Source organism: Ochotona curzoniae, unplaced genomic scaffold, assembly GCF_017591425.1.
Source record: "Ochotona curzoniae isolate NIBS_2020 unplaced genomic scaffold, NIBS_Ocur_1.0 contig_2692, whole genome shotgun sequence".
Classification (NCBI taxonomy): Eukaryota; Metazoa; Chordata; class Mammalia; order Lagomorpha; family Ochotonidae; genus Ochotona; species Ochotona curzoniae.
Window position 1 is genome coordinate 13,402,170 of NW_024465556.1, and position 11,533 is coordinate 13,413,702.

Here is an 11,533-nt window from a genome sequence, read left to right on the forward strand (position 1 = left end):
GGATGCTCAGGAGCAATTAGTAAGAATGCTGAACTAGACAAGTATTTCTTCTGTAGTCTTAAATTCAACCAGTAACCACCTGTGTGTTCTGACAATAAAGTAGGTGTTTATGTAAGGTCAGGAGGGGCAATTGTGATCAAGTGTACTAATGTAAAACTTTCTGCACCATTAAACTTAGTGAACTTTAAATCTCTCTAGATATCCATAGGTATATGTTATTTCATTAGAGAAAAAAAATTTTCTTTCTTCAAAATCATGTTGCTAATGTCCTCTAATTAAAAAAAAAAAAGCAGGGGAGAGGGTGGGGCTAATATGCAGGCTCAGAACACAACACAAGAAGCTATGGAGCTATCTTATTATTAACCAGAGTTGGGACCAACCAGTTAGTTAAAAACACTGTTTTTTTTTTTTTTATATAACATAGTTTTGTGCACATACCATCTACAAAGTGTAATCTTACAGCCAAAAATACAGCCCTATTTTATAATTACACGTCATCTTAAAACAGAATGACTCCTTCCCACTACGTTATTATCCATCACCTACCTCAGTACAACATTCACCAATGCCCATGAAATTTTAACTACATCTGAGTTGTATATGAGAACTTACTATTTTTGGAATGTGTGTTCTTAATTTACAATTTCAGTTCTCCTTCAGAAAGGTTAAGAATTATTTAGATCCTAAGTAGTTAGAGCAGATCAACAATACCCAGTATATTTATTTAGTAAATATATACCTTGCCCTCACTCTATGCCCTACACAAGTCTCAACTGAAGTCTGAGGAAACAAATTTTAAATCAATAAAATTAAAACAATCAAAAATCCATTTAACATATACTCACTCTCCTAACTGGCATTCAGAATGATTCCAAATGTGTGTTTTAAAAGTTGAACTTAAGGCCCAGCAGAGAGGCCTCATGGCTAAAGTCCTCACTGTGCATGCACCCAGATCCCTCATGTGCCAAGTCCCAGCTGCTGTACTTCCCATCCAGCTCCCTGCTTGTGGTTTGAGAAAGCAGTGGTGAATGCCCCAGAAGCCGTAGGCTCCTGCACCCATGTGGGAGACACTTTAGAAGCTCCTGGCTCCTGGCTTTGGATCAGCTCAGCTCCAGATGGTATGGCTGCTTGAGGAGTGAACTAGCAGAGGGAGGATCTTATCTGTTTCTCCTTCTCTCTGAAAATCTGACTTTCCGAAAAAGAAAAAAAAAACTGAACTTACAAGATCTATACATATTTTATTAAAATGTAACTGCTTGAAGCAAATTAATTATATGGAGAAAACAATGAAAAAAGGAGGAAAAATTAAATCAGTTCTCTATTAGTAAGACACAATAATTTCAAGTCAAATAAGAATATAATGCTTCCAAATGACCAAAAGACACAAAAAAATGCTCAGGATCACTAACCATCAGGGAAAAGCAAATAAAAATTGTAATGAGATTTCACCTTACCTCAGGTGCATTTGCTATCATTCAAATATCAAAAAGCAATATATACTGGTGAGGAAGGGGGAGAAAAAGTTCCCTAAGCCAATGTTGCTGAAAATGTAAACTGGTACAATCATTATGGAAGACAGTCTGGAGATTCCACAAAGACCTGAAAACAGATCTACTGTGGATGATCCAGACTTTGGATCCCTGTGAATTTACCCAAACACAATGAAATCAACATACAAGAGATTTTTTAGTGTACCCATGTTGGTGAAGTTCAGTTCACAGTAGCCAAGATGTGGAATCAACTCAGATTTTCATCAGTGGATAACTGGATTTAAAAATGCAATATATGTAATATATGCAAATGTTAATATATTATATCCTACATTATATTAAATATTATATATTATTATATAAACAGAATATTACTCAACCATAATAAAACAAGATAGTGTATTTTACAACAAAATATATATAACTGGAAACAACTATGCCTAGTGAAATAAGTCAGTCTCAGAAGAAATATCTTATGCTTTCCCTGATCTGTGGTAATACACAGTGCACAAAAAATTCAAACTATAGTAACAAGAGGAACATCTTAAGATTTCATGATTGTTTACACCTTGTGTCTATAATCTTGAGGAAAAGTAGGTTTTTCTTTATTTCTCCAGCTATTTGTTGAAATCTTTACCAAATGAGGTATTAAGCCTGTGGATGCCAATTCAATTAAAAATGTGCCATTGTAAAAATTTAAATAGAGAGAAATAAGAGGGGAAGAAGTTAGGTGAGGAGTATGGGCAGGAAGTAGGGTAGAGTGGGAACTGTAACTATGCTTCTATATCTCTTCTGTGAAATACATAATTTTTGTTCACTTTATATAAACAAAATAAGTTAAAACGAGATGCAGAAGGTGTTTCATAAAAATGCCAAGACCACAGTAAGACAGTGGGAAGAATACAGTCAGTTGGATAGAAGGTAGATCCTAAAGTCACAAGAGAATATCAAACAAACATACAAATGTTCAGCCAATCATATGAAGAGCCTGTGTATGAGGCCAAAGTGCCCTGTCAACCAGACAATCAGTGAACTCTGTATCAAGCATTGTGAGTTTGTTCTGCAGTTCTTCATAAATCGGTTAACTAAGCTTATGTAAACCTAGACTAAAAATGTCAACTGCTATGGCATTATTAAAAAGCTTGAGTAGAATATTACAACTGTAATTTTCAGGATGGGAAGGGGAAAGAAAAGAAGAATGAAACTGCTTTCAAACTAATTAGCCATGGCACTTCATTGCATAGCAGCATGAAGAAATATTCAAAAACACATCACCAAGATTACTGGGAGCTTTTGAGTCATACTCTCAATTTGATCTCATCACTTTACCTGGCAACAGCACCAATTTAGCAGGCACTGGGGTGTGCAAAAAGATCTGCATGTAAATGAACACAGTTCAGGACATTTTGCTTTGTTTCAGTAGAAGATCACTTTTTACTGCACCACAAAAATAAAAGAGATTAACTAAGAAGGATCCAGGCCAGAGTCCATTACAGGGAGAGTTAATTTGGCAGGTGTGTTAAACTCTTGAAGTCACGAAGAGCTTCCAGGAAGAGTCAAAGAATTTGAAAAATGAAAGCATGGAAGGTATTCAAGGATAAAGTACTGACACATTTATGGAAGAAAAATTCAAATTAATGAACAGATATTTTAATATTTAGGTTAAAAGTTTAATCACTTTTATTCAAAAATAAATATATTCCATGATAAAATACATTAAATATTTTAAACTAAATATAAAGATTTAAAATAAATAAACTGTAAAGTTAATTACAACTAAGAAAGAATGATTTCAAATATCATAATGCAGTGCTATATATATATATATATACTCATTATTGTAGATTTTCACAAATTCATTTTAGCCCTCTGCCTCTAACCTGGAGTCACAATGACTACTATCTGGACATTTTACACTTTAATACATTATCTCAGTCACAGGGCAGAAGACTAAACTTAAATATATAAATATATATATATGTATATATATATATATATATATATATCATAATAGTAACACTGAGGATACTTTGATAATCCAGAGATCAGAGACAAAAGTGGATCAGTGCATGAATGTGATTGGAAAATTGAGAGATGCTGGTTGGAGAGCCAGCACATGCTCTCTCAAACGTGTGCTAGACTGGCTTAGGTTCTGTCCAGAAGCTTTGAGAACAGGGACTTTGTATATCCTGAGCATCTAGCACTGAATGAGCTCAGGAAACGCACTCATCAGACCTTCATGGAAGGAAGAAGATAGGGATGAGGAATGAATATTTCTAGTTTGTTCTACAGAGAGTGGTGTGCGGATATATGGAAACAATACACACAGGCAATTCCTATGCATGCTATAAAACCAAAATGCCTTTTAAAGCACAGAATACATTCATAGGTTGTTACACATCATTTAAATATTTGACATACTATTCTGAAACTACAAAGATGAAGCGTGATTTTTATGAATCCCTTTAGGCAGAATTGTAGTACTACTTAAATTATTTGCCAGACAAACATGAAGCTACTAAACTTTAGGATTTCTGGTTTTGTTTTTGTTTTATTCATCTCGAATACATTTTGGTATAGAAACTATAACCTTTCAAATAGAATTCAGCTCTTTCTACTGTGTTATTTCACCCCATATCACTGTAACACAGTTTCACACAAAAGATACTAGAATTATAAGGTTCTAATAAACAGTATTTTTTCATAGTATCCTCAAATTATGAACAATTGAAATGGTTTAAAATAGTATTGTTACGGTCATGCCTTCCCATCTTTGTGGATGTCAAGATAGCAATTGCTAGTTTAGTTGACAACTTAGCTGTTAAAGAAAATATTAAACCTGAATAGTAAACATGAACTATAAAGGACACATTTTAAAGGAATAAACTAGCTAATTTTTAAAAAATACATCATATAAATTCAATTTCTTCAGCACTGCATGAACATCTTTGACAAATTGACTATGAGAATAAGATAAAGTCAGTAACTCTACAGTTGGTTGTACTCACATCAATTAGTATGAGAATGCTACAGACATAAGAGACTGCTTTTCAAATCAGTTTCAAAATAAATTATATTATCTCTATGGGAGAGTCTATAAAAGTAAGTACAGAATCACTCCTCAGCAACATTGACTCTCACCAGTAATTCTTGGAAATGACATTATTTTCAAAAAGAAAGGTAGCTACATTTTGTATCCACAAAGGATGCATGATGGTTACTATAATCATCCTATTGAATAACTGTATACATAAAGATAAATCTTTATAGACACATGGTTCCTACCTTATGCCCCAATCCACCCCACATTACCTTTCTTTATTCTCATCATTTACCCATCTACTTTACTAGCCTATGGTTTTGAAGGAAAGCAGGAAATGTGTTGTGTTCTTGTCTGTTGTCCATTTCCCCAGTTCTGCTGTCACTAAACTCCTACTCAGAAATAATTTATGTTAACAAATAAATAAATACATGTATAGATGAGTACAGATAAGGTGTAGATTAATGTTTTCATTTTTTCAGTATTTTATTTGAAAAGAAAACCTAACCCAAATTAATTGGAAAAATCCTTATCTATTTACAAGTTAACGTAGAAATCCATCTCTAAAATCACCAAAGATTCCACTGAACAATGTTAAGAATTATATATATATAATATATATACCAAGAATTATATATATAGAATTATATATATATTATTATATATAATTTAATATATAACAATATATAGAGTTCAGATTGGTGTGTGTATACATATGTGTGTGTGTATATATATATATATATATATATATTGGTATATATATATATATATATACCAATCTGAGTTTGATAAGCAGACAGGTTTGATTTTGAACTATTTCCATCTACCTACATCATGAATCTTTGATAAGCCATGTATTTTTTTTGATGACCCAATATACACAGCAGTATTATACACAGCATTGAAGAACATGTAATCACAGTTTTCACACTATTGAAATAAGACTCAAAGGTAAGTGTTAATTTTTAAACACTGTCAGACTTACTTATTGTGTTTACCTCTGTAGGCTCCAAGGACATTATAAATTAGAATGATAAATGAGCAGTAAAACACAGTGGTTGGAAAATCAGGTGACCAGTTTTGCAATTCATTAGGGAAGTATTTTAGACAAATTATATAAACAATATAATTCCCTGATTCTTAAAGTACAAAATGCAGGTAAATGCATTTACTTTAATGTTAAGCACTCTTGAAAGACTTAACAAATAAATCAAATACAGCATACAGCATGGTTCCCAGCACACAAGTACTCAGAACGGTGAGGATAATGAAGAGGTCAGTGAAGAAGCCATACAGATGTCAATCAAGGGACCATGCAAATGCAGAGCTTCTCCTGATGGCTGTACCAAGAACTCACTGCAAAAATCCTAGAGTAATCAAGGCAGCAACGGAAGGAATATCAGGGCAGAGTTTGAGACTTCACTGGGGACCCAAAGTATAGTGAGGCAATAGCTTAACATTATTTCTCCTTACGTTGCATGTAGATTTTATCAAATACCTCAACATCTGGAAACACTAAGAATGATTAGTGACACAAATGTCAAGCTGAGAATCAAAATCATAGGAAAGACATTTTCATTTTAGACTTTCTTAATAGTATTCAAACAATACTAGAGGGGCTTTTTTTTTTACTGTAAGTTTAAAAAAATCTGTCTATAGAGCTCAATTTGGTTTCAATGAAATAAATGATGCTAACTAGTTTCCAGACACATATCAAATTGCATGTACTACAAGCAAATCCTAAAGCTAGTAATAAGAACCACTTACATAACAAAATAGAAAGCTCAAACATCAAAATGAATAAGGATAAATAGTAACTGTGTTTTTTGGAAAATTAAATCACCTTTTTAGAGAGAGAAATGTATAGGCAGTGGTATGATAAACAGACATGCACACGTATGTTTCTGTATGTCTACACATATCCACATGTCCACACAAAACACTGGAGTTAAGGAAGATAATCTCCACAATAAAGTATTTGTATGTGTGCATGTGTGTGTGTATATATACACATGTGCATATGCATACAGACATATTTTATTCAAGAGGTAAAGAGACAAAAAAGAAAGGGCTTCGATCTTATAGTTTACTTCCTGAATGCATGCAATAACCAGGACTGCACTGAGTCAGAGGAAGGAGTTCATTCTCAGTTCAGGCATTTCCCCAAAGTTGGCAGGAACCTGTTTAATAGAGTCATCATTATTGACTCTCACTGGCTGCCTTAGCAGCAAGCTGAAATCAGGAGCTGGAGCCAGGGTTTAAACCAAGCCATACCAATTTGGGACATGGGTGTCTTACATACTGTCCTGAACACAAAGCCAAAGAAAAAAGAACAATGTTTCAGACCAGAAATAGACCAGAAAGGAAAAAAAAAAAAAAAGAAGTATTATAATTTTCTCCGTATTGCTTTTTAATTAAATAGAGATGCAGTTAATCTTCCCCAATGAGAACTTGTAACAATGTCAGCATCCCCTATCTGAACACTGTTTCAGCTCCTGACTTCTTCGCTTCAAATCCAGTTTTCAGTTAATGCATCTGTGTAGGCAGTGGATGATGGCACAAGTACACGGGCCCTTGTTACTCATTGCAAAGGCCTGGATGAAGCTCCAGGTTCTTCATTTTTTAGACTGGCTCACTTCAGGTTCTTGCCAGCCATTTAAGAAAAAAATAAGTTGGTTGGATGAAGAGGGAGGTGGGGGTGGGGAAGTGAGAGAGGATATCCCCTATCCTCCCCGGCTCTCCCATCTCTCTGTTACTCGACTTTTAAAAAAAAATTAGATATTTCTTTTTTTAAAAAAGAGGCTACAAACATACATTTTTTTTTTCTCTTTTGGAAAGGCTATCAATTCAGACTCTAAGGTAGTCAGGGTAAAGATACTTTGAGCCAAGAACTAACACAATGAGAGAAGAGAGTGCATGTCATTTTCATTGAGTAAACAACTTGAAAACGATGGGACATTGGGAACAGACTGGGAAAAGTAAAATTAAACTGGCAAAGCTGGCTTAACCAGCAAGTACTTCTACAACAGAGAAGGAACCAGGAGAAAAAAACATTTCATAAGGTAGAGATATTTGACTCAGTGTGGAACAAATACAGAGATTTTTTTTTTATTTCATTCCTTGGAAACATATTCTCATGGATGTTTCTTTTTAAAATTTAAAAAACTTCAATACAGAATACAAATTTCAGGTGTTTCATATACATAATTTTAAGAGCATAGTATTCCTTCCTAACTGCCTTCTCTTCTCTTCTTCTCTTTCTTTTTGATTTCTCTTACAATTTTTACAATGATATACTACCAATTTTCTTTATAATCACAAACTTAACCCTCCAATAAATAAGTAGTAAGGAGAAACTCCACAATTTCTAAAGCATGTAGGCAAGGACTATAAATACTACTCAAAATGAAATCTGAAAATGTCAATTTAACTCATATATATTTGTAAAACTTTTGTAGTCTTTATATTAGATATAATAAATCAGGAATATATATATATATATGTGCTACTCTCTGATTTACTCATTAAGTATAATGGGTACAAACTGTATTCATTTTGCTGAAGATAGGATTTCATCCATTTTTATGGGTAAGTAGTATTGCAACATGTATATACACCACAATTTATTTATCCAGTTTTTAGTTGATTAATATTTGGGTTGACTGTATATTTTAAACGTGGCTGTACAAACAACTTCCACACACTGATTTCATCATTTTTAAGCAAATTCCCAGTCTTATGATGAATCTATTTTCATATTTCTGAGGAACCTCTATAGTGTCTTCTATAATGGTTTCACTGGTTTACATTGCTACCAATAGTGTCTCAAAGTACCTTTTCCCCTACATACTTGCCAACATTTGTAATTTTTTTTTTATTTTTGCATGATAGACATTCTAACTAACCTGAGGTGAACATCATTGTGGTTGTTATTTCCATTTCCCTGATGGCCTGTGACTCTCAGTATCTTTTCATATGTCTGTTTTCCACCTTTATTCCATCCTTTAAAACTACCTGTTTGTATCCTTAGCCCATTTCTTGACTGGATTGTTTTCTTGCTATTGAGTCTCTTGAGGTCTTATATTTCCTGGATATTCATCCTTTATCAAATGCATAACTTATAAATATTTTTTCCCATTCTCTTGGTTACCTGTTTGTTGCCTCTTTTGCTGTGCAAAAGCTTCTTAGCGTCACATAATCCCATTTGTTTATGTTTGTCATTTTGGCTGTTGTTCTGGGGTCTTATCAAAGAAGTTTTCACCTGTAGCAATGCTTGAAGTATTTCCTCCATGTTTTCCTCCACTAATTTTTAAATTTCAGCTCAGTATTAGATCTCTGATCCACTGTGAGTTGATTTTTATATGTTGTAAGTAAAGAGCTATTGTTTCATACTTTTGCACTCAAAGGTCCAGTTTTTCCAACATCATTTGCTGAAGAGGCTCTCCTTCCTTCAAGGATTGATTTTAGTCAATATGTCAAATGTACTTTAGTTATAGATGTGTGGGTGAATTTCTGGGGTTTCTATTCTGTTACACTACTCTACATGTCTATTTTTGTGCCAATATCAGACTATTTTATTATAATTATGCTGTAATATGTTCAGCTTAACATTTATTCCTTAGAAATAATTTGGCTATTTGAGGTTCCTTGTGATTATATGATTTTCAGGATTTTTTTTCCAGATCAGAGAAAAATATCTTTGTTATTTCAATCGGAATCTTATTGCACCTGTACATACTTTGGGTTATATAGACTGTTTGATGATGTAATTCTTCTAATCCATGAGCACAGAAGATTTTCCATTTTTTGTATCTTTCTCTATTTACTCCCTTAATGTTTTATAATTTTTATTATAAAGGTATTTCACATCCTTGGTTAAATTTATCCCAAAGTATATGAGTTTTTGTAGGTATTGCTAATTGAACTATATCACACATTCTATTCATTGGTTGTGTATACAAATGTTGTTGATTTTTGTGTGATGTTACACACTGAACCTTTGCCAAACTCTCTTACAGTTCCAAGTATATTCAATTAAAAACTAATTACAACAATAAATAGAAAACAAAAGATATTACACATTTGAATTCAAGCACAAAATGGAGAAAGTACATCTTAACACAAATTAGAGCTACATCTCAAAAACCTGATTCATTATTATCTTCCAAAAATGAATAATCATTTTCTGTTCTTCAGAATATTTTGTATTTAAGATAATCTTTGTGATCCACAGAAAAGATTCTTAAGTTATTCTAGCAAATTCTATTATGAGAAATACTTGTGCCTGCTTATATGTACACATAGAAATTTTATAGACACAAGTGTTATTTACACAGAGAATGTAAGGTTTAAATGATTAGGTTATTCTTATTTGCTCATAGACTTCAAAAAGCTATTCTTTATAAGACAAGTTCAAATACTTTTTTGAATAGGGGAAAATCTTTTAAAATGAGTTATTCTGGATCATTAAGCTTTATATATATATATATCTTCTGTGAAAAATATATATTATTTATGTTGAAATAGTGGAAAATTATTGCTAATGCAAATATGATTGATACAAAGATAGTACTAGTCAAGCAGAATTGAAATTCTCCTCGAAGAACAATCTAAATAATGGTTTCGCTACTGCCTTTCACCAGTAAAACACCAAATAATGACTTCTTAGCTTAGGCTATATGTAGTGCTTTTTGTAGAACATATCCAATAATAAGAGACACTCAAAGGAAAATTTAATACATACATGTTTCAACCTGAGAGTTTCAGTCTGGGTACTAGCAGACTCTAGATACTAAATAAAGCAAGAAATAGTGTAGATATGCATTCAGCCAAAATAAATATATCATAATTTGCTATTATTCATAAATTGTGATTACAGAAATCACAAATCGCACTAGAGTTAATTCCAAATAACCTAAAAAAGATACAATATATATGAATTATTTAGTTCCATGACAAATTGGAACATGTACCTAAAAATCCTACAGGCGTGTGACCTTAACACATTGTTGAGTGATTTCCCAAAGGCTAATGTAAAATGCATGTATTTCTATATCAACTCTTATTCACATCTTTACAGTTTATTAATATATTATAAACCCTGAAGTATTTTATCCAAAACAACAAGAATTTTTATTTATTTTAAATGGAAAGGATTCTGTTAACTATTTTTCTTATGATCCTTCTATTTTCTTGGTCATTTTCTAAAGCATATTTCTTTTATTAACAATCAGTTTCATGTTCCAATTTGTTAAATCCACATAAAATGGAAAAGGAATCAGAAGTTTAATTTGATTAGGTGGATTACACATCTGTCTAAGGAGACAAAGTCTTACACATTCGATACATCAAAATATCCATATTACAAACAATTCAAAAAGAATTGCAAATTTTTATTGAAGGCAAAACAAAGAAATTGTTTACTAAATCATGTTTTAATAAAAGAGAAATAAGAATGCATAGAAGCATAGAAGTAGACAGATACATAGCAACAGGCAGAGAGAGAGGAGGAAAGAGAGAGATTGGTTCTTAGTCTGTGACTTTTGATTGTGTTTTTAGAGTGCCCTTGATCTGTAGAATGTACGCTTCTCCTTTGCTCACAACGGTCATACTGTATTTTATTCTTCCCTCCTTTACTATGTACTTTCGTTAATTAACAAGTGAGTAATTTCCTTATATACAATAATATTGTCCCGTGATACTTTTAAGACAGTCAAAGAAACTACTGATTTTTCTGGTTTTTAACCTGAGCTTTAAATTTTAGATATGAACCAACCTAAGGTTATTAACATTTCAAGGAATTTTGGTGGTGAAATAAACACTAAGAAGTTATGGATCGAAATAACCAGGATAACTTGACAACTCTTCTGCCAGAATTCTGAAGCCACAGTTTGTAGATTAATGACACAGTCATTAAGAATTTCTAGGAAAGGCAAATTCCAGACTTGCCTCAGATCTACAGTGGGGGACAGAGGGATGAGAAATCGAAGCAGATGATTTTTAT

At 32.6% G+C, this 11,533-nt stretch overlaps 2 protein-coding genes across 2 annotated transcripts in view; one reads left to right on the forward strand and one right to left on the reverse strand.

The window, feature by feature from the left end:
• The window catches only part of CTNNA3 (catenin alpha 3), a 1,082,048-nt gene that overhangs the window by 790,236 nt on the left and 280,279 nt on the right, over positions 1-11,533 (reverse strand). The gene's annotated exons all lie outside the window — the stretch shown is intronic.
• The window catches only part of LRRTM3 (leucine rich repeat transmembrane neuronal 3), a 121,946-nt gene that overhangs the window by 107,886 nt on the left and 2,527 nt on the right, over positions 1-11,533 (forward strand). The gene's annotated exons all lie outside the window — the stretch shown is intronic.